The sequence below is a fragment of the Amphiprion ocellaris genome, chromosome 14, assembly GCF_022539595.1.
Source record: "Amphiprion ocellaris isolate individual 3 ecotype Okinawa chromosome 14, ASM2253959v1, whole genome shotgun sequence".
NCBI lineage: Eukaryota > Metazoa > Chordata > Actinopteri > Pomacentridae > Amphiprion > Amphiprion ocellaris.
The window spans coordinates 21523376-21546415 of record NC_072779.1 but is presented as its reverse complement, the minus strand read 5'-3'; the positions used below and the strand labels follow the sequence as shown (position 1 = coordinate 21546415).

The 23040-nt window shown below is 40.1% G+C and overlaps 1 protein-coding gene across 6 annotated transcripts in view; it reads left to right on the top strand.

The window, feature by feature from the left end:
- The window catches only part of arhgap32b (Rho GTPase activating protein 32b), a 123930-nt gene that overhangs the window by 56215 nt on the left and 44675 nt on the right, over positions 1-23040 (top strand). Inside the window, exon 1 of one of the 6 annotated variants that reach the window (XM_055017201.1) lies at positions 17994-18284. The exons of the other annotated variants lie outside the window; for them this stretch is intronic. The gene's annotated coding sequence lies outside the window, so the exon portion shown is untranslated. Of the gene's footprint in view, positions 1-17993; positions 18285-23040 lie in introns of those variants that run through there. 6 annotated transcript variants of the gene reach the window in all.

The window sequence follows — 23040 nt, the reverse complement described above, 5'->3', positions numbered from 1 at the left end:
TTAAAGAGTGATCTTGATTATGATCTTCAATTCAATGAACATGATCGACTGCTATAGTGATATGTAAAATACAGTCAGGACCATAAATATTTGGACATAGGATATGAAATGAAGCAATCAAGATGTGCTTTAAGTGCAGACTTTCAGCTTTAATTTGAAGGCATTTTCATCCAAATCAGCTGAATGGTGTAGGAGTTCTAACATTGTATATGTGCACTCCACCTTTATAAGGGACCAAAAATAATTGAACAATTGTCTGCTCAGCTGTTCCATGGCCAGGTGTCATTATTTCGTTTACAAGGAGCAGATAAACGGTCTAGAATTCATTTCAAGTGTGGTATTTGCATTCGGAATCTGGTGAGGTCAACTCTCAATATAAAGTCCACAGAGCATGGCACTATCAGTGGTGCAAGCCGTCGTTAGGCTGAAAAGTCAAAACAGACCCATCAGAGAGAACGCAAAAACACAAGTTGTGGCCAAATCAACTGTACATTCTTAAAAAGAAAAAAACGACCTGGTGAGCTCAGCAATGCCAAAAGACCCGGAAGATCACAGAAACATGTGGTGGATGACAGAAGAATCCTTTCCCTGATCAACAAAAACCCCTCCACAACAGTTGGCCAGATCAAGAATCCTTTCCATGAAGTAGAAGTCAACATTTAACAGAAGACTTCACCAGAGTGAATACAGAGGGTTCACCACAAGGTGTAAACCATTTGTGAGCCTCAAAAACAGGAAGACCAGATTAGAGTTTGCCAAAAAACATCTAAAAGAGCCTGTGCAGTTCTGGAACAAGATCCTATGGACAGATGAGACAAAGATCAACTTGTACCAGAATGATGGTAAGAGAAGAGTCTAGAGAAGGGAAAGAACTGTTCAAGATCCAAAGCATACCAGCTCATCAGTGAAGCATGGTGCTGGTAGTATGGTGATGTTGGCATGTATGGCTGCCAGTGGAACTGGATCTCTTATATTTATTGATGATGTGACTGCTGACAAAAACAGCAAGATAAATTCTGAAGTGTTTAGGGCAATATTATCTGCTCATATTCAACCAAATGCTTCAGAACTCACTGAAACTTATTGCTTCAGGGTGCAGATGGACAATGACCTGAAACATACTGTGAAAGCAACCTAAGAGTTTTTTAGGCAAAGAAGTGGAATCTTCTGCAATGACCAAGTCAGTCACCTGACCCAATTCCAGTTGAGCTAGCATTTCACTTGCTGAAGACAAAACTGAAGATAAAATGCTCCAAGAACAAGCAGGAACCGAAGACAGCAGCAATAGAGGCCTGGTACAGTATCACCAGGGACCAATCCCAGCGTGTGGTGATGTCTATTGTTTTGAGACTTCAGGCTGTCATTGACTGCAAAGGATTTGCAATCAAATATTAAAATTGACAGTTTGATTTCTGATTATGTTACTTTGTCCAATTACTTTTGGTCCCTTTAAAAAGTTGGAGGACACCAATAAAATGTTGTAATTCCTACACTGTTTACCTGAGTTGGATGTAAATACCCTCAAATTAAAGCTGACAGTCTGCACTTGAAGCACATCTGGACTGTTCAGTTTCAAATTAAACAGTCCAGATGTGTTGGTGTACAAAGCCAAAATACTGAAAATTGTGTCAAAGTCCAAATATTTATTGACCTCTGACTGTACGTGTTCTGCTCATAGAATTACACATCAAATCAAGTACTTCCCAAACTAACAGCCAGCCACCAGAAGTGATCAAGATGTTTTGGCCTTACTTTTGAGGAGGGGTTATGCTGCTATGCACCTGCAGTGACAGCCTGTGCAGAAATTTCCTGAATGTTGCAACTGCAGTCCAGAGTAGAAGGGTGATATACATCACAGAGTAGATGGGCAGGACAAAAATCATATTTTGGATTGGGGACGTGATGTTGAACAAGTGACATTCATAGGGTGCTGAGAATTGTGTCCGTCATGACTTCAGTCTGATTTTGAAGCAAAGAGTTGAATATTAGTAAGAATGTAGCACAACATCTAAGACAAAGCAGTTCTTTGTTTTTTTAAAAGTGTAGGTTTAACAAATATATTTATCCCTGAAATCAATCAAAGATTGTAATAAATAGTTGTGATGTCATTATTGATCATATTTAATTTAATTGTAAATTTGGCAATAATTGTGTGACCCTATGTGGAAGTAGATGTACAAAATTACTGCACCACAGATGTCAATCCTGCAGTCAGTGAAGCTTTGAACTTCACTGTTTTTCAAAGGTGCATGTTCTCTGTAGTTGTTCCCCTGCAGTGTTGGGAAGCAATGGAGAGATGGTGCTCGTAAACACAGACACACAAACCCCAGTTCCAATGAAGGTGGGATGTTGTGTAAAATGTAGATAAAAACAGAATACAATGATTTGTACATCTTTTTCAACCTATATTCAATCAAATACACTACAAAGACAAGATATTTAATGTTCAAACTGATAATCTATATTGGTTCTTACAAAATTCACTCATTTTGAATTTGATGCTTGCAACACGTTCCAAGAAAAGCTGGATCAGGGGCAACAAAAGACTGGGAAAGTTGAGGAATGCTTGAAAACACCTTCTTGGAGCATTCCACAGGTGAACAGGTTAACTGGAAACAGGTGAGTGTAATGATTAGGTATACAGGGGGTCCTCGACTTAAGTTGGAATGCCGTTCCTGCGATGCGGCGTAACTCGATTTTTGCCGCAAGTTGGAACTCGCATACTGTGACGTATGTGGTGTACAACCGATGAATGTAAACAAAGCCGTCTTTGTCATATAGCGCTGCATGACGACGTATTCGTCTGCTCCACTCGCCAACTAGTTACTGAGCGAAATTTGTTTTAATGTCGTAAACGACGTATGTTGGAATAACGGAACAAAACATTCTTAATAAATTTATGGGAGATGGCGACGTAACCAGGAATCGCCGTAAGTCGGGGGCATCGTAAACCGAGGACGTACTGTAAAAGGAGCATCCCTGAAAGGCTCAGTCATTCACAAGGAAGGATGGGCGAGGTTCACCACTTTGTGAACAACTGTGTAAGCAAACAGTCCAGCACTTTACGAAAAATGTTTCTCAATGTAGAACTACAAGGAATTTAGGGATTTCATTCTACAGTCTATAATATCATCGAAAGATTTAGAGAATGTGGAGAAATCTTTGCATGTAAGCGGCAAGACTGAAAACCAACACTGAATGTCCGTGACCTTCAATCCCTCAGAGGGCATTGCATTAAAAACTGTCATCATTCTGTAAAGGATATTATCAGGCAGGCTCAGGAACACCTTGGAAAACCGTTGTCAGTTAACACAGTTTGTCTCTACATCTACAAGTGTAAGTTAAAATTCTGCCATTCAAAGCAAAAGGGCCATGGGCCCAAGCTCATCTGAGATGGACTTATGCAAAGTGGAAAAGCCTGTTGTGGTCAGACGAGGTCACATTTCAAATTGTTTTCGGAAATCATGGGCGTCGTGTCCTCTGGGCTAAAGAGGAAAAAGACCATCCAGATTGTTATCAACGCAAAGTTCTAAAGCCAGCATCTGTGATGGTATGGGGGTGTGTTAGTGCCCATGGTATGGGGAACATCTGTGAAGGCACCATTAATGCTGAAAGGTACATACAGGTTTTGGAGCAACATGTGCTGCCATCCAAACACCATCTTTTTCAGGGACATTCCTGTTTTTTTCAGCAAGACAACACTGTGCCACATTCTGCATGTGTTACAACAGCGTGGCTTTGTAGTAAAAGAGTGGCCTGCCTCCAGCCCAGACCCATCTCTCATTGAAAATGTGTGGCGCATTATGAAGCGCAAAACATGACAACAGAAACCCTAGATTGGTGAGCAGTTGAGGTTGTACATCAAGCAAGAATGGGAAATAATTCTACCTACAAAACTTACAATTAGTGTCCTCAGTTCTCAAACACTTATTGAGTGTTGTTAAAGGGAAAGGTGATGTAACGCAGTGGTAAACATGCCTATCGCAGCTTTTTTTGGAGCACGTTGTAGGCGTCAAATTCAAAACGAGTGAATATTTGCCAAAAGACAATACAGTTTATCAATTTCAACATTAAATATTTTGTCTTTGTAGTGTATTCAATCGAATATAGGTTGAAAAAGATTTGCAAGTCATTTTATTCTGCTTTTATTTACGTTTGGCACAACATCTCAACTTCACTGGAATTGGGGTTTGTATGACTCACACGTCTCTTCCAACTGACATCAAGCAGAATTCGTTTAGCTGTTGATAACATGGAGATGGTTGATGATTTGCATTTGTTTGATAGCTTCTTCAATACCGCCGTCAGCTACAAACCGACCTCATTCATTTCAGATTGGCTCGCCTCAGAACTGGTTAAAGATACTCAAAGGTCTAATTTTGAGCTCAGGAGCTGCTGCAGTCTGGCCTTCACTGACTTTACTGCCTGTGGAGTCGCAAGCTGAACCTTTTGCCACTTTGACTTTATCATATTCTCACCTTGCTTTGGCAGCAGCTGTTTTGATGCAGTTGATGCAGTCTCCAAGATCTGTTGTCTATTGTGGAATCTGTAGATACCTTGGTAATCTTGGCATCAGCTTGAGACTTTAAATCTTCAGCTCACCGCCTGCTTTATTAACTGAAAATGTGTGATTTGCAAGAACCTTTTTGAATAGTCTGATGAAATATGCAGCAGATCCTTATTTTGGGAACTGTAGGATCCAGTGTTTTGGGTGTTTTTAAAATCAGGATGTGTAGTCCTCTGCAGTTTCAATTCTGACTTTTTGGTTTATTAAATTTCAGCTTTCTGGCAGTGCATTGCTGAGTAAAATGAGTTAAAATGATTAGAGTAATCATCCGACAGACTGTATTTAGATCTTTCCTTTTCCCTTTGGCATTATGATAAGAAACCAGTAGGGGTCAGCAGTCAGCTAAATTTATTACACTCTGCTGTTGACAAGGCAGAGCAAGAAAGTTTTCTAAAAAGCTTCTATCCTACTTCACCCGCAGGTAATTTGTTGATATAACTCAGGTTACACTACAGAATCCATGCGCTCACTCACTGCATGCATAAAGGAATCTCTTGAGCTAATATGAATTGTCTTTAGTCAGTAGATTGATTCTCCTTTTGTTGTCCCAGCTGTGTGTGCTGGCTGCTGTACTGGCACAGAACAGCATGACTGTCTCACCCTTTGTGGTTTTCATAATGCTTTCAAGTAGCCTTGCCTCTTTGTTTTGCCTGGGTGTTTGCTGCTGTATGGTTTTAGTATTCTACGTGGCTTCCATCTCGTCTCCTGAGTGAATGGAACCCCAAAGGAAACTCGCATCTTCTTTGTTTGTTAAGGGATTAATTATTTAGTATTTGTTTCCCATGTCAATCAGTATAGTATTTGTATAATCTTGCCTCAACCAAACATGTTTGCTTGTTTAATGAATGCATTCTGTATTTTTGTCCACAAATGATGCTGGCATGACATAAATACTAGATCAGTTTAGATGTATAAAAGCATTATTGTCTAGTAAAACATTCAGATAGCGTTTCCTAAGCATGTTACAGCTGCATGATGCCCATCTTTGTTTGGATGTTCCTTATTTACTCAGCAGTGGATGCTGTACACGGACATTTTGTCTGTCATCTTGTATAGGTGCATTAAATTTAAAAAAAAAAAAAAAATCCATCACTGAGGTGGACCTGGTGAAGTTTTTTTTTTTTTTTCACTAAAAATCCACAATGTGTGCACTGTATAGTGGAGTGAAGCAGATTAAGAACTTGGCTGAGCCTTGGCATTAGGCCTTCTGCCTGAAGACATCTTACTTCATTTCCATGATAAAAAATCTTGCCAAAGGAGAATTTGAGTCAGACAGAGGTTTTGTTGTGGAAACTCAAGAATCGCACAGTCACATAAGGCCAAAGAGGAGTGCGTCTGCACACAGAGCAGCACTTCCTGGCAGCTGTTTTCATATGACTTTTTTGTTTTGGGTAGAATATTTGATGGGTAACCTGTCAGTTGTTGTGACAAAAGTGAATGTTTTTGTTCAGCCTCTCAGTCATGGGCATGAATTTCACTTATTTCACAGGTTTATATTTAATTTCCAAGAGTTAAAAAAATAAAATTCACAATTGTTTTTATACATGAAAATACGCGAAAAGTTATAGGAGTCATTGACAACTCAAGACTTTCATGATATACATATACATGATATACATATATACATGATAACTTTTGTTCACGACAAAATAATGTGATTTGGCAGACATTTCTATTATAAAGCTCGATAGAGGGCTGGCTCCTGTTAGCTTCTCTCCAGATGTGCTTTCTCTGCAGCTCTAATCAGGAAAAGCATTTTTGCTTTTCTTTTAATTAAGCTTGCTTTAGGCTGGTTTATACATCCTGTACAGATTGCACATCCAATCTAGTCATCATTTTACATCCACAATGTACTGAAAAACTACAGGTTATGTATTTATGTAAGTTATGTAAGATATTTCAGCACTCATGCTATTCTTGTCTCTAGAAGTTTCTGTTGATTTTGGCACAGTATTGTTGAGACTGTCGAAGAAAATCGAATGTCAGAACTTAGAAGCATATTAAATCGAACTTTTAAAACATTTGATGGATTGTTGCATTTAAAGTCTTTCTAGCAATGACTAGAAACAATCAAAAAAATGGATTACGTCCCTGCTGATCTTTGTATTGAAGTATAATAAAAAACAGATGTTTAGGGCATCATACTCCATAGCAGTGGTTATCTGTTGATTTTTGCACATTATTGTCAGTGCAGTCTGCGTACAGTCAGTATTGTACTTTGCATGTCCACTTTGTTCTGTCTTCCAAGTCTGCAAGAAAACACTCCCCACATTGCTCCACTGTCACTGGTCTGTGGGACACTGAGCTGAAGAAATCTATGGATTCAGACTGTTCACACTAAATTCTGACTCAACCTAGCATGTTATAGCAAGCTGATATATTTCCACTCTTCTATCATTCATTTTTGAATTCCCACTTTACATCTATGTCCTTAGAGTGGTGGAATCCAAAATGGTCCATTGTAATCCTCTGAGTTGTGCATTTACATGCACTTTTTTACGCATCATTTTTGTACTGAGCTGTTATTTTTTACAGCACTGGTTCCAAGAAAATTGTATACATAAATGATTTGCAACAGCAAATGCTTTTTGAACTAAACAACTTATCTCTTCTACTTTACTCAGTGTAAATGTATGGGTTTTGATAATTTCTTGTTAAGTAAGCTTAAAATTCATTTATTTTTCATTTTCAGATGGCTTTAGAGCTCTTATAATTTGAGGTATTTTGACTTAAAATTATGAATGCTTGTATTTTAATGGTATTTAAAACAGTTTGAACCACAACGAAGGTTAGTACTGAATTCGGTCCCTGCACTGGGAGCAGCTTCACAGATTGTCTTTGTAATGACTGTTGCTAAAAATGGCTTGCACAGCTGAGAGTGTAAGTTCTCAGAGTTTAATGAAGAAGAAATTTTCAAAAAGGTACAAAATGTAAAAACTGACTGGTTGATGTAATTCTGAATTAACTAAAATGATTTACAGTTCAGGGCTGCACAGTGGCGTAGTGGTTAGCACTTTCGCCTTGCAGCGAGAAAATCCCTGGTTCGCGTCCCGGCTTTCCCGGGATCTTTCTGCATGGAGTTTGCATGTTCTCCCTGTGCATGTGTGGGTTTTCTCCGGGTACTCCGGCTTCCTCCCACAGTCCAAAAATATGCTGAGGTTAATTGATTACTCTAAATTGCCCGTAGGTGTGAATGTGTGAGTGCTTGTTTGTCTCTGTATGTAGCCCTGTGACAGACTGGCGACCTGTCTAGGGTGTCCCCTGCCTTCGCCCGAGTCAGCTGGGATAGGCTCCAGCCCCCCCCGCGACCCTAGTGAGGATTAAGTGGTGTATAGATAATGGATGGATGGATGGATTTACAGTTCAGTGACTGCAGCTTTGTTCAACTTCTCTATACTGTATTTTAATTTTATGTTCAGACGCTGACAGCCGGCAGATTAGTGAATGATTAAGGTCTGCTTTCAAATTGACTTTTTTTTTTTTTTTTTTTTTTTAGTTTTACCAAAAATCATGGTCCTTCGTTAACCTTAACTAAAGAGCTTTTGTTGCCGAAACTTAACCACAGAGTGTGACAGTGAACTTCAGTCTCTGGTCTAACAGTGATTTGCATTGTAGACTACCACCATCCTTCTATCCTGGCCACCTCCTGCCGAGTCTTGTGCAATTCATAAATGTAGTTCATTATTTATTCAACAAAACATTGGTTCATACATAATCCATCCAATGTTTACGTTTGCCTCTACAATGTAATTGGAAAACTATTAGTAACATAAACGTAATTTTTAGAAGACGGGGTTAGCTGTTAGCTGGAAACTCTCTGGCCTCTCTCCTTTGACCTGGCACACTGACAGTGCTTTGGATCATAGAACTGCTGTGGCGTGCATGTTTTATGAATGTGTTTTATGTTTTGGTTTACTGGATCGTTCGCTGTATTGTATGAAAACTGCTGGAGGGCAGATATTTATGATATGATGAGACCGCTGGGGCTGGCAACACAAAAATCAAACAACGTGACATTCTTGGTTCCTTAAGTTGCTCATTCTGCTGTTGACTTCAAGAGTAACTGAACCTGCTGACCCTGTCCACATACTGTTTATACTGAGTTGGAACTATGCAGTTTGCTGCTGAAGGAGATGGCAGTTTGCCGTAACCAGCATATGCAGTTAATAAAGGATCCGCTTTCTCATAACCACACTTATTGGGGTTTTTTTTGTTTGTTTGTTTTTTGGGGGTTTTTGTACAGAAGCATTTTTCAACACATATCAGGAGTGGACCAATGTTTTTTCAGTGCTGATATCAATCATTAGTAATCAAGGAGAGCGGGCGGTAAATGATATTTGGAACTATTATACTTGCTGTAAAAAAGAAGATCTTTGCATTCAAATTTGCACATGACAGACTCCAACGCAAAAATGTAGGGTCACCCAGACAATTTCCTGTTTGCCATGAAAACTCACACTTTCATTCATGCACAAACATAATTGCACAATGGTCCAACTATGAACAATTAGCCTCTCAGCACAATTAGCTAACACAATGTAGCATTACAACACAGGAGTGATGGTTGCTGGAAATGTTCCTCTGTACCTCTATGGAGATATTCCATTAAAAATCAGCCGTTTCCAGCTAGAATAGTCATTTACCACATTAAGTAGACTGTACTTCTGATTATTTTTTGTCATCTTCATTGAAAAACCTGCTTTTCTTTCAAAAACAAGAACATTTCTAAGTGACCCCAAACTTCTAAACAGTAGTGTAGCATTTCAATAGCTATCTTTTGTATATAACCATTAAGATAGGAATGTGGACGGGACATTGCTTGAGATCAGAGTGGTGACTTAGATGCAGATAGAAAGAGGTTTCTGCATCTGAGCCACAGTAGTGCATTTAAAACAATAATAATAATTTGCCTTTATTTGTCACAAATACATTACAGCACTGTAAAATGTTGCTTTTCGCATAGCCCAATCGGGGTCAGAGCGCAGGGCCATAGTACAGCGCCCCTGGAGCAGGAAGGGTTAATGGCCTTGCTCAAGGGCCCGACAGCGGCCGCATCGGGGTTTGCACCTCTGACCTGATCAGTAGTCATTTTTCAGTTAATTCAGTTTATTGGGAATTGGTTAAAAAAAAAAAAGTTAGAATACTGTAGTCTGAATAATGCTAAATATCAGAATCCAAATATTCGGATCTCAAAATAAATACTGGGATACCACCATCATGACCGAATATTCGGATATTCGGGTCCAGCCCTACTGTTTTCCCCACAGTCTACTCCAAGCCCTGCAGTCCAGTGGCTACATGATACAGTCTGCAGCCAGACACTAGCAAAACAACTTTATTGACTTCATCACTACTATCCAACTGTGCCAGTCAGCCCTGCTCTTCCATATGGTTTATCTGCAACCTAACATTTTACCCTGCCTCTTTGCACATAAACCACAGTGAGGTTTGAGTTCTTACACATTTTGCTATTAATGGACAGTTCAAAGCCACACAAGCTGGTTCTGTCCAAAAACGATGTTGAGTTGTCGACCACTGTTTGCTGTATGATGATTAACAGCATTTAAGTTATTCAGAGAGTGCAGAGGAACCTAAACATTTGTCTGAAGTGCCTACATGTTTTGTGTCTCCCGAGGGAGCTATGTGAACCATACCAAGCAGCCACATGAGCTGCTACTAACATAACCCACTCAAATCTCTCAGATCTCTGACCAAAATGTTGGCGGTTGTGTTGCATTATGGGTAGTGTTGGCATCAGGTTTTGACGAGCAATGATAAATTTAAGAATGCAAAAGACTTCATCTCTAGTTCCACAGCATCAAGTTACAATTTTTGTTAGCTGTCCATCATGACATTGTTAAAGGGTTGTCATGCTAAATCAGCGGGGTACTCTTTTAATAAATATTTTTGCTAATTATAGAGTAAATAGTTATATTCATATTTAAGTTACTGAAATATTTGGTTCTTAGGCAACCTTTGCAACATCAAGCTGACATCTACTAGCTTCCACTTTCCTTCCCTTTGTTTCAATTTTCAGCATGAAAGATTTTTCTTCTTATACACACAGCCAGAGTCCCAACATCTAATGGCAATGTGCACAGAAAAGTAATGCACCAAAGACAATACTATGAATAAAATTTAAAACAAGAATTTTCCTACCATCCAAAATGCTTTATGCAAATTTTAAAGGTACGGGTATAGAGTGGTAATAAACAAGGAGTGTGAGAATTGGCCTGAGACATTTTGTGTGGGTGCAAGAAAGACAAGGGAAACCCGGTGTATCCAACCTCCGACAATCATCACCATAATCAGTTTAACAGCTGTGAACGAGTGCCCCCTCTCTCATGCTGACAACAGTGCATGCAGTTACAGAGGGTGTGATTTTTGTGTGCGGGTGAATGAGAGCAGCAGGCTGCATGTATGAGTGTGACCATGCGTGTGATGAAGACTGACGCCCCTCCCAGCCAGCTCTGTGTGTGCTGCTGTACAGCTGATGTGTCTCAGCTGGAGGAGGGGAGGCTGTGCTCGTCATTTTGTCTGTGCTCCTGCCACCCATCCATCCATCTATCGGTTCACCTTTCTTTCCATCCTCCATCCATCCGTCGCCCGCCTGCGTTCATCCTCCTAGCTTAGCATCATGACACAATATGCTCCCACTGCCCCCCTACACCCCCCTTTACTCACAGACACCAAGAGAGATGCATAGAGATGGATTCCCTCCCCCAATGGGACCCAATCCATCAACTGCAGAACCATACCGGGCACACACCCACCCAGGCCGACTGTCCTTTAAAGGCACAGGATTGACTAGAAGCAGGACAATAATCTGCAGTTTTTACATTGTTTTTAATCTATCATTTTTTGGGGTCCAATGGTTGTCTGGAGAAAGCAAAGAAAGGGCCTTGGTCTGCAGAGAGATGATGTCAAACCCTCTATCACATGCTTATTGAGAGGACCTCTTGCCACTGCTTGTGAGCTGAGGGTGACGTAACGGTCAGACTCATTCTGCCCTTGTTAGAGAATACAAAAGACCAGCCAGAGAGCACACACACACACATACGCGCACACACATGCACACACATAACCTCTCTTTTACCGTGTCTTTCATGATCATTATTGGACAGCGTTGTTAAAAGGTTGAGAAATGTGATTGCCCTTAAAGCTGCAATGTACATCATAAAAATGTAGAAAATCCCGCTAGCTGTTAAAGACACGGAGAGCCAACGAGTATAGGATTCACCAGAACCAGCTCAGTGATAATGATGCATACTAATAAGCATGTTCCTTTTTATTGTTGTAGTTGTCAGGCATTAGTACGTCAACATTGTGTTGCTGAACTTTGATACAATCACTGATAAATGGCATCTGGCTGGTGAGAAGTAAACTGGACACGAAACTGAACAGAATTTTAAGTTTTATTTAAACTGAATAGATGTAGAAAACTTAAAACAAGCATCTTTTCTTAATCCTATTGGATTGTGACCAAAAAAAAGCTTCTTGAGGTTAAATGCCCAGTATTTCAAAAAAAAAGAAAAAATAAAAGGTCCTCCAAAGTTCTGGATAACAATACATATTAAAGGTTTAGCGGAGTCTCTACAACAGAGGTGGACAGTGCAAAGTCGACATGACTCACAGAGCCACAAAAGCCACATTAACCCAAGACTATTTTCGAAGTAATTTCACTTGCTTTGCTTTCAAGCTCTTCTCTCCTCAGATCTGTGCTCTAATTTTTTGTCAGAGCAGTCTAGGCTTTTCAGATCTCCCACTGATTCTGTAATAATTCTAGCAGAATTTATTATATGGCCTCCCACCCACCTAAAGGAGGAGCTTTCGACCACAACTCTTGAATGCAACAAAAAGCAAACCCATTATTTAGTGTTTGTGTTTATACCAAGTGGGATATAATGTCAGCCTTACGGTGGAGACGTAGAAATGCTGTAATTTGCAACCAAGGCTTTGTCGCTAAGGGAAACAAAATAGCAATAATCAAAGTTGAAGTCCTGAAAACATCCTTCCTTCAAGTATGTATCTATAGTAGTGTTCAATAATCTACAAACTCAGCAAATGAGATTTGATCAGATCTGATTTATTAGCCTTGAAACATCGCCATAAACCCAACAACTGTCATTGCATTTTGATTCACATGTTACTTAACATTGACTTGTGCACAAAATACACAATGTCGTCACTTTCCATCAAAGCAGTGTCCAGTTCAGAACAGTAAGACAAGGTAGAGACAGCAATAATACAGATATTAATCATGTGAAGTGACAAAATGATTTAAATTTGGGCAAAAAAATAGTGCATTTATGTCAGACGATCACAAATTTTTAGCAATTTATAGCAGGCCAGTCACTTTTCAGCGGATTAAAGTCATCACTAGTGCTTTTGAAATATGGACTCTCAAACTTTAATATATACGACTTTGCTGTGATGCTTCATTACTTCATATTTCAAAAATTTTCTGTTGAACTTCACTGCTAATCTAAATTGCAAGCTTTTTCTGTGAAAACTCTGACCACCATCAACTGTTCTGCAAATGTGTACACATCTATGCAGCAGACATATGTTTGTCTTAAGGCAAATGCATCAACTCTGTATGCAGATATACACGAGTGTTCCCAGAGTGATACTGATTTTTATGATTGGCCTACTAAACTCACATCCAGCCAGTCAGCAAGAAACACGACTAGCCCAGACTGTTCCATATACTCTTTTGTTCTAGCATTTGCAGCTTGACTAGACTGATTTATTTCCCTTTCCTCCTTCACACTTGACAAACCGTGCTCTCCTCTCTTACCTGACCTAGGGGGCCTCCACTGGGGAAATGCCTGGGATGTGGGAACATTTTAACTGCTGAGCTGGCTGCTGGAGTAACTGCAGCACTCCAGGAGCGCTGAAAGTACGTTTGGAACGCCTTATTACCCCGTCTTGGCCTCATGAAAATGAAGTGGGGATCGAGAAAACACAATTGCAATATCCTCTTGACATGGAGATGTTTTGGGTGTTTTCTGCATTCCACTTGTTCTGTGAAACTGGATTGCTTAGGAGACTTCAGAGGATACAGTCTTTTTAGCTTCATCCAAAGACCCATGTTTGTGACTAATGGCCCTGTCTGACACACTGGTGTGTGATTGAAATGGACCGACTGGTAACAGCGAGGTGTGATGACAACAGAGTGGCCTGAATTGGCAGGATGCACATATTGACAATATAAGGTGGAAATCCATTTGCAGCTCTGCTCAGTGCCCTGTCTATAGAGGGCTATTCTGCATTTGATTGTGCTCTTTTATTCATACTTGTGTGTGTGGTTATATGTACAGTCTGCGTGTGATTGCATGTACACTACAGTAAGCAATCCTTTCTTATAATGGGATTTGTTTTGTGAACCTGCTCCAAACCATGATCTCATCCCCTTTCAGCAGTCTCTCTCTCTCTCTCTCTCTGTTTAAATCCCATTGCTCTCCTCAGTCCCATACCAGATCCATTTTTATAGCTTTAGTAATGATTTTAGATGTGGCCCCTTCACACTTCCTCCTTCAGCTCTGAAAATCTGCAACAAAGCCCAACCGGTGGCCCTGTGCTCACAACCCGTCCAGTTCTGCAGTCTGACAAAAATACCAGAGTGAAAATAATGTCACGGGAAAGCAAACACTTTATTTTTAATTGCAACATTATTCTCCCATGTTCTGCAAACCTTCATTCCCACGTCTTTGAAAATAACACAGCAATGAGTGACAACCTGTTGTGTGTATGTTCATAATTAGCAGTAAATCCCCAAGTCAAAGTTTTTTCTGACAAATAGATAAAGCCTACTTATATCACATTGAACACAGTAAACAGTTTTACTGTCAGAGGTCCATGATTTGTGTAACTGGGTTTCTTGCAGTTCTGCAGGACTGCCATAGATATTTCTCCTCCATCTCGTCCACCAATCCTGAGAAATTCACACAGATTTAGCCGGTTTTCCAGTGCTCAGCTTGCATGTGAGAAAGACATTGTAACTCTGTGTCTTTAGGGTGGAATTGAGTTGGATTGATCTGCTCTGTTATGTCATAGCTGCAGAGGTGAAGGAGAACACTCATGGGAAATGTATTAGAAGCACAGAGGATCACAGTGAGTCAACAAGCACTGCTGCTCTTTTTTAGAGTGATTAAAATATTGTTGGTATGGGCCCCAGTAGTTCGAGTTCGACCCACGGCCATTTCCTACATGTCGTTCCCCCACTCTTTTCCCCTTGTCCCCATGTTTCCTATCTCCCTCTCCACTGTCCTATATAATAGAGCCTAAAAAGGCCCAAAACATAACACAAAAAATAAATATATATAATGTTGGTGTTTTATTTAAAGGATCATGCGTTATTAGTAAATATATCAGAGCTACAATATGCAGTTCATGCTATGGCTATTTTTACTAACCATGCTAAATTAGTGTCTCAGTTAGTTCACCTGTCTGCCACTTTGGTCGAAGCTGTAACATTTCAGTATCTACAGATGGGTGTCAAATTGAAGTAAAAACCTGACCCCTTGACCTCTACAGTGAGGGGATCGTAAGGCTGCACCACGGAGCAAGTTTGACACAGCCAGGCTTTCTTTACTGTCCTACTGTCCTTTATCTGTAACTGCATGGCTCTGTTTAGTAGGGTCACTAACATACACTCAACAGGTTTGCATATATAACACATTCCCTCAGTTCAGAATGTATATCACTCATAGAGAATTATCAAGAAATAAATCTGTGAGAGAGAGAAGCTTCTTATTGTCGATTTAAATCCAAAACTGTGAGCACAACCTTCTCCAGAGGAGGTTAACTATATAGCATCTGTTACCATGGTGACTTATCCAGTTTAAGGGAGAGTGCCATTCGTGACACTGGAAACTGTGACTTTAAGCTCAACATTCCTCATGAACCCAACAATCTGGCTTTGTCGTACAGCCCTGTGGTGGCTCTCTTTTGATGTGGGGGCATGTTGCTAGCATGGTTTGGGCTGCTTGTCCCCTCAAATTTATTCGAAGTTGTTCAAAGTGATGACCTTTATCCTACGAGGAAACATTTCTGTCCAGATGAGTCTTTTCTAAGTGACTTTGATAGGTTTTCTCTTCCTGGAAGACTTTCCATTGTATGCAAAGGGTCACCAAATGTTTGAGTGTGAGAACAATGTGACTCTCATGCTATGACCAAAATGATTGATAAAAGGTTTTCAATTGCAAAGCCTTTCTGCACTCTAAAAGGTAACAAGCAACTATATCTGCCAGATAAATATTGTGGAGTCAAAAGTAACCATGCAAAGTGTCATAAAATAGAAACTTTATCTAACTTACGAGGTGACTCTTCTCCCACTTATATCTCTTTTCATGGTTAGTTGGGGATGTCTTGTAACTTCCTTCTTATCTGTCTTGCAACACTATTACTAGTGTGTTACGAATAGCTGTCATGTCTAATGCAATCATTTGCAGGTAAAACATTGTGGTCTGCATTGCAATAGAAGTAATTTATAGCCATTCATGCCTGAATGAATCAAGAGTCTTCAGATTTGGAATTCTTCTTGGTCGAGTGTAGGACATCAGTACTGTAGCACACCTGAATGGTCCACAGTCACAGCTGTGTTTGAAAATCTTTAATCAATCAGTCTTTCGTGGAAAGATAAACACTAATACTGTAGGATCAGAACGGTTTCATCTGCCACTGTTTCTTTATCCATATCCCATACCAATATTTGACTAGTAGTTGTTAGCTTTTTGCTTTTTGTATCTGAAAGTTCAGCTACAGTAACATTTCCTGGACAACGTCTGACCTTTTACATGTGGTTTGTGAAAAATCAGTCTATCCTGTCATTGGCCCAGCAGAGCAGAGGACTGAATGAAATGGGTCATCATTGGATTATCATTTGATATTCATAAGCAGACTTGTAGTAGAGTATGATTTGAAGCTGTGCTCCAGCAGCCAGTCTGTGCTGACATCCCAGCTGAGAGAAAAGGCTCACAGCTTATGTAGAACTCTGCATTTTCAGGAAAGCTGGGACAGCTTTCGCTCAGCCACGACGGCTGTCACATTGCCCCATTTCCACTGCAATTGTTTAGTAGCAGGTGTAGTTAAAGGAAACCATAATTAAAGATTTGATCTCAGAACCATTTCAGGAATGAAGGTTGATATGATTGAAGTAAGTAAAATACATTTTCAGTCTGTACATTTCAACACAAAGTTTAATTGGACTGTGTGGATGTTTGGGCTTGTACCATTTTGTTGTCAGTTTTGCTTTGCATGTTTTTCAAGCAGCTCAAGCAGGGATTTCCAGGTCCCATGCAACTCTGTACCCTTGTGGCCTCTCTTGGCACTCACACATGCTCCTCAGTGAGCTGGACCGCTTGCTTGGATTTCCGCTGTGCTCTCCAGCAATAGGTCTTTTTAATCCATCTCATGTGTGGATGGCACATATGAAGTCATCACAGCTGATGAAACTTACACTTCTATTTCCATTTTTGAGGTATTTGGCTGCAACCTGAGCTGAGAGCAGGCAGAAGGAAGGTTAAGGTTATATTTTTGGTGACTCTATTTTTACTTTGCAAGTGTGGTAAGCTGCGAACTACCACACTCCATGGTTATTTATTGTGGCCTGAATTTTTAAATGCAGGGTTTAGTCTCCTGGAGTCTGAATGACATCATTTGGTGCATTTGTAAAGCATCAGTTATTAATTGAACGTGCTGTGAGGTGTGATGCCGAGGTGTCCTTTGACTCTATTAATTGTGCACCTAAAGGGCCACAGCTTTCAGTAAAATGCTACAATGCTTGAGGACAGCACAGGGAGAACTGCACATGTGGAAGGAAGGAAAATTGCTCTCCTGCAAGTGCAGCCCTCCTGCCCTCTCCTCTGCTTCTTTTTGCTCTCTCTCTCCCTCCATCTCTGCTCTTTGTCCTGGGAATGTACCAACCAGAGAGAGGGAAGAGGAGAAAGAAGGGGGAGGGGTGAGCCAGCATGTCAGACAGGGGAGAGCAGAAAAGGGAGAGAATAGCATGTGGCGGAGGGACACAGAAAGCGGACGACGAGGTCGGCAGAAGAACAAGACAAAAAGAAAACTACAAAGACAACAGCTTTTTCTTGGAAAACTAAATCTGGTTGTTTCCACATCTTATTCCCTGCTGCAAATCGGATTGGGTGTTAAAGTTGTGCTGGGTGCCAGGCATCAGAGAAAGGAAGCCAACACGAGAAAGAAGCAAGAAAATCAGGATGGGGCATCACAATGGTTGGATGGAAAAGAGGGCAAAATGGAGGAGATGAAAACTGTCCCGTTGAGGAATCCACCAAACCGCCACCACCAGCTCTCATCCTCCAACACCAGCTGCTGGTGATATTGTTGCCCCTCTGCCCCCCTTCTCTCTCTCTCTCTCTCTCTCTCTCCTCTCTCTCTCTCTCTCTCTCTCTCTCTCTCTCTCTCTCTCTCTCTCTCTCTCTCTCTCTCTCTCCCTCTCTCTGAATCCCACACTGGGAAAGCTTACACTGTATGTGAAAGAAAGTGGAGAGCTGACATTTACATCCTGCCGAGGGGAGTTGTGCACCAGAGCAGCAAAACAAGGCTGGATATACGTTCTCACACTCGCACAGAGGAACAGACTTGGGACAGGTGTTGGACTGTTAAATAGGGGCATATTCTGAGCTCAAGCTGTTCAGCACGAAGGGAAGGAAAGTGTAGGAAGTGTAAACCAGACTTGACCTGACCCGTAAGTATGGAAAATCTTTGTGTTTTTGACTTTACCCTTTGGTTTCTGCTGCTGCGCTGCAGTTGTCAGAGCAATGCTCCCCCATGTCCTTGTATGTCTGTAGGACTCATCAAAATACCTTGTGTCCAAAATACTGGTGTTGCGTTAGGCTTTGTTACCTCTGCAGAAACGCTTATTAGAAGGACAGTTCAGTTTAACCTGTTTTCAAGTTGCTTTATTTAGGAAATGACCACATTGAGGAGGAGTCTGCTCTCACAACACTGTTAACACAAAGGAAGCGCAGACCATCACTGATATGTATTTTGTTTCCAGTACAACCAAATATAGCTTATGGACAGCAAACTAGTTATGATTACTGTGTAGTTATCTCAGTTATTTTCTTCCGTTTGATGCACTGCCTTTATATCATGGTCTCTATTGTTACCATATTGTAGAATTTAAACTTTAAACATAATCCAGAATGGCTAATCCTTTGATATTTGATTTTCTGTTTTGTATAAGACAATCTGTTTCTACTTTCTTGTTCTGGGTCTTGCAGTTCTGAAAAAAACTGAAGATCCAAAATTGCTGTTGCCTTTGCTGTTACACGGGCTACAGGGACAATGTGTGGTAGTGCAAGTGCAGGTTGGAAAGAGACTGAATTATAATGTGGTTTGCTGCATGCACTGCGGAGGACGGGCCTAGAATAATATACAAGCCGTCCAGAGTGATTGTAGTTTGGGCACATAGGATCTTGCATGATTTCTTGTCATAAGCTGTAATTTGATTAAACTAGTGGCTAAAACAGAAAGAAATGGTAAAGCTGTGGTCCACACCACTGAAAATGTCTCTGCAGGTACTGAAACTCTACAACAACAACAGTTTTGTTGTTATTGTAGCTAAAAGTACCTGTACACGTTGACTTTCTGACTCGTTTATTGACTAAATGCCATATTTAATTTCTAAATGCTTTGTCAGCAGATGCACTGTAGGCACGTGAGAACTTGGGGCTAATGGCTAGATATGTCCAAAGATATTTTTATTCTCACAATTTGACGAGTGTCTCTCTGCCAGAGGGTAGAACTGTACATGTTGGCATTCTATCCATGCGATGTATGAATTCTATGAAGTGTAGACTGCTGAGGTAGGCAGCTAATCAATTTATAACCTTAGAATGGACTAACAGGGAAACAATTGTCATGTCACCCTCTGGTGGTTGTGTTGAAGGATTTGTATTAGTCCTCTATATAGAAGTTGGAACTGACAATACATTAGTTAAAGTGTTTGACTGGGAAACTCAGCTCTAAACAATACTTCTTCCAAAGTGCTGTTTTACTCCAAAACTGAAAAGCTCTGAGTTTATTTCTCCTTGAGTCACTCTAGCATCTTTCACATGTTAAAACCGTGCATTTGCTCTGCCATCATTCCTAGAAGTGACAGTTGTTTCCTCAGTTGAAGTTTTAGCTAAGTACATACTCAGCATGGTGATTTTGAGTGTACTGAGAACTCACATGCTGTGTTCAACATGTTTTCATGTCAACCGTTTTTCAAACATAGTGTGTTGTCGCACTTTATATGGAAATCCATATGAAAATGTATTACAATATCTCTGTTTGGCCTTCTGTGAGCTGGATGGAGCCTTAGAGTTTGCGTCACAGCAAAATAATCAGATATTGCTAAATTACCTGTTCCCAAATATACTGATTTCATGCTGTTATTAACACGTAACCACAACCTAAAACAATTCCAGAGGGGTTTGAGTGCACAGTCCAGAATGCACAATAATGATTGTGGCTAACACAGTGCAGGATAACTGTTAAACTCAACAATGGAGCAGAGCAATGGCTATTTATTGTTCGCATGACATGTAGTAATAACAAATACAGAAAAGTATAGTAATTAATTGAAATCAGTAATATTTTCAATAGAGTACACAGTGCTGTCTAGAGAAAAAGGAAGAAGCCAAAAACTAAAGGAAATACACTTTGGTTAAATAGGCAATAGCTGATGATGATAATGAATAACCTCATATCTTCTCTTTGTATTGTTCAGAAACAATTATACAGAACAGACACTGACAGTAACAGTCACATTAACGTCACTGTAGAGGCTGCTGGGAGTCCAGCTGATGACCGGACCTCTCTGATTGCCTGGATAAAGTGGTCGCAGATTATATATATTTATGTTGATAAACCGTGAATTAACTCTAAAACAGATTTCCAGGAACAACAAACTTTTGTTTTCATCTTTGCAATGCTATTGTCATGGCTACAAGGCTTGCTGCTCAATCGACTGGTCCACCTCTGTGGTTCAGACAGAAATTCAACTTTTTATTGATGACCATCACATTTTCTACTGACATAAATGGCCCCACGATGGTGTATCTTAATATCTTTGCTAACTTCTCCTATAATGTCATCATGATGTAGACATTCCATGACCACTGTTGCATAGATTTCCATGACATTTGGTTACATACCATAGACTGTATATAAAGATGGCTGACACGACACCTCCCCCAGAGTAAAACTAAAGTCTTGTGGAAAAAGGTACCGTGATGCTGAGCTGGTGACGTCATTTGCAAGCAGAGTCTGTGCAATATTGACGAAAACATGAAACTGAGGCCCGGCTTTTGATACCAAGCGAAGGGCACAACTAATCTGAGGAAAAAGTAGATATGTCACTAGCTAGAAAGACAGCAGTTACTCATCATTTTCTTTAGAAAATGAAAAGTACCGTCAGAACCCAAGCAGCATTTTATATTATTGCATTTTATATATTTAGCACATTTCTTTCACAAATAAAATCTTACCTAAAAAATAAGTAATGGCTATATTCTTACAAAATTATAAAATATCAGTAAAGTACACTTACCACAAATTTGTACTGTAGAACTTGAGTAAATGTACTTTATTACATTCTACTACTGCTGTGAGCAGCTGATGGTGGCATTCAACTAAAGTAGGTACAGGTTCATAGAGCTGACTGTCTTGCTAGAAATAAAATCAGTGTTGGCATTAACAGTATATTTTTGAGATATTTGTACTGCTGGACTGCACACAGGTTCCCATCTACAATAATGATGGAAGGAGCAAGACAAATGCAAACCTCCTTCTGAAGTCAATAAACAACTCTTTGGTCTTACATAACATAGGAAAGATAGATTACTGTGATCCATGTTGTGCGTAAGGCTGAGTGTTACAAGTCATCTGCAGGGGGATAGCTGTCTGTGCAATGACGTTCACTTAATTCACTTAAGACAAACACTGTTTTCTAACGCAGCTCTGCTTATCTGACAGCAAGCGAAGAGTTTTTCTTCAATCTATACTGAAACTGACTGGTTTGGTATGTTTTTCCACATAATGTCTAAGTTTGTTGCAAGAGCAATGATCCCCGGAAAGCTAAACAATCATTCTTGTCTCCTCAGTTACAGTTGGGGATTGGACAGCTGTCCTTTTTCCTAACGTTTAGATCCAGACTCGTAATCCTTTGCAGTAAAATGGGAGAAAGCATTGTGGCACTGACACTGTCTCTGTGGATTCACTCTGAAGTTTGTTTTTGTAGAAAAGATTTTAGTTGTGCATGGAGGGCAAAACATTTGTGGTTTGGTCTTTGATGATATTGAACAACAGGGAGGTAATTGGGTCATTTGCTGTCATGCTACTTTGTGTCTTCGAGAAGAGAGACAGCCACAGAAAAGAACATTATTGTTGTGTGAAGGCCCTATTCACTGCTGCTCCTCCATTAACAAGTGTCTTTGAATCAAGCCCACTTAAACGGGAACAAAAACACTTCCATGTGTTTCTTCTCTACTCACTGGCACCATGACATTGCTCCGACAATATCTGTTTAGTGGACCTTTGGAGCACATAAATACCTCCGCTTTTACTTCTTATTCTGTTGTGAAAGCTTGTTTTTTGGAGAGTGTGTGTTAAACAGACAGATGCAGATTTGACCTAATGAGATTTGGGAAATAGAATAGAGGAGGAAAAGGTTATCAGCAGTTGTGAGGCACAGGAGGCTGAGATCAACAATGTCAAGAAGCACTACAGTTAGTGAGACATTGTCAGCCGCTGAGAAATGCAGTCTTCAAGTTTCACTGTCACTGAAAGTGGAGTTTGACAATATAGCCATTGTTTCCTAATGGAAACTCCCTCCAAGCTGGAACTAACTGCATATGTGCAAAGATAAATCCAGGCCAGCCCCCCATCGCTCTGTGATGTGCTATATCAAATATGAAACACACTCAATGGATCAACCTTTGCTGCAGCGTGTAAATAGAGGTTGACTGATATAGTTTTTTCAGGGCTTATGCTGATATAATTTTTGAAACTGTTGCATTTGCAGTAACAATTAAAATCACAAACTTATAATAATAATTAATCTCACAAACTTCAAGACAAAACTATGTTGACATGCTTTTTTTATTTGATAGTTAATTTATGTCATGATACTGATCATTTTAAAAATGTTGAATATCAGCAGGCTGCATGGTGGCTTGGTGGTTAGCACTTTAGTCTTGCAGCTAGAAGATCCCCAGATCTTTCTGCCAGGAGTTTGCATGTTCTCCCTGTGCATATGTAGGTTTTCTCTGGATTCTCCGGCTTTCTTCCACAATCCAAAAGCTTGCTCAGGTTAACCGGTGATTCTAAATGGTCCACAGGTGTGAATGTGGGATTGTTAGTTTCTATATGTAGCTCTGTGATAGCTAACTGTGTGGTTTCTCGAATGTACCTGACTTGAGTGAAATACAGGCAAATATATAACAGATTCAGAG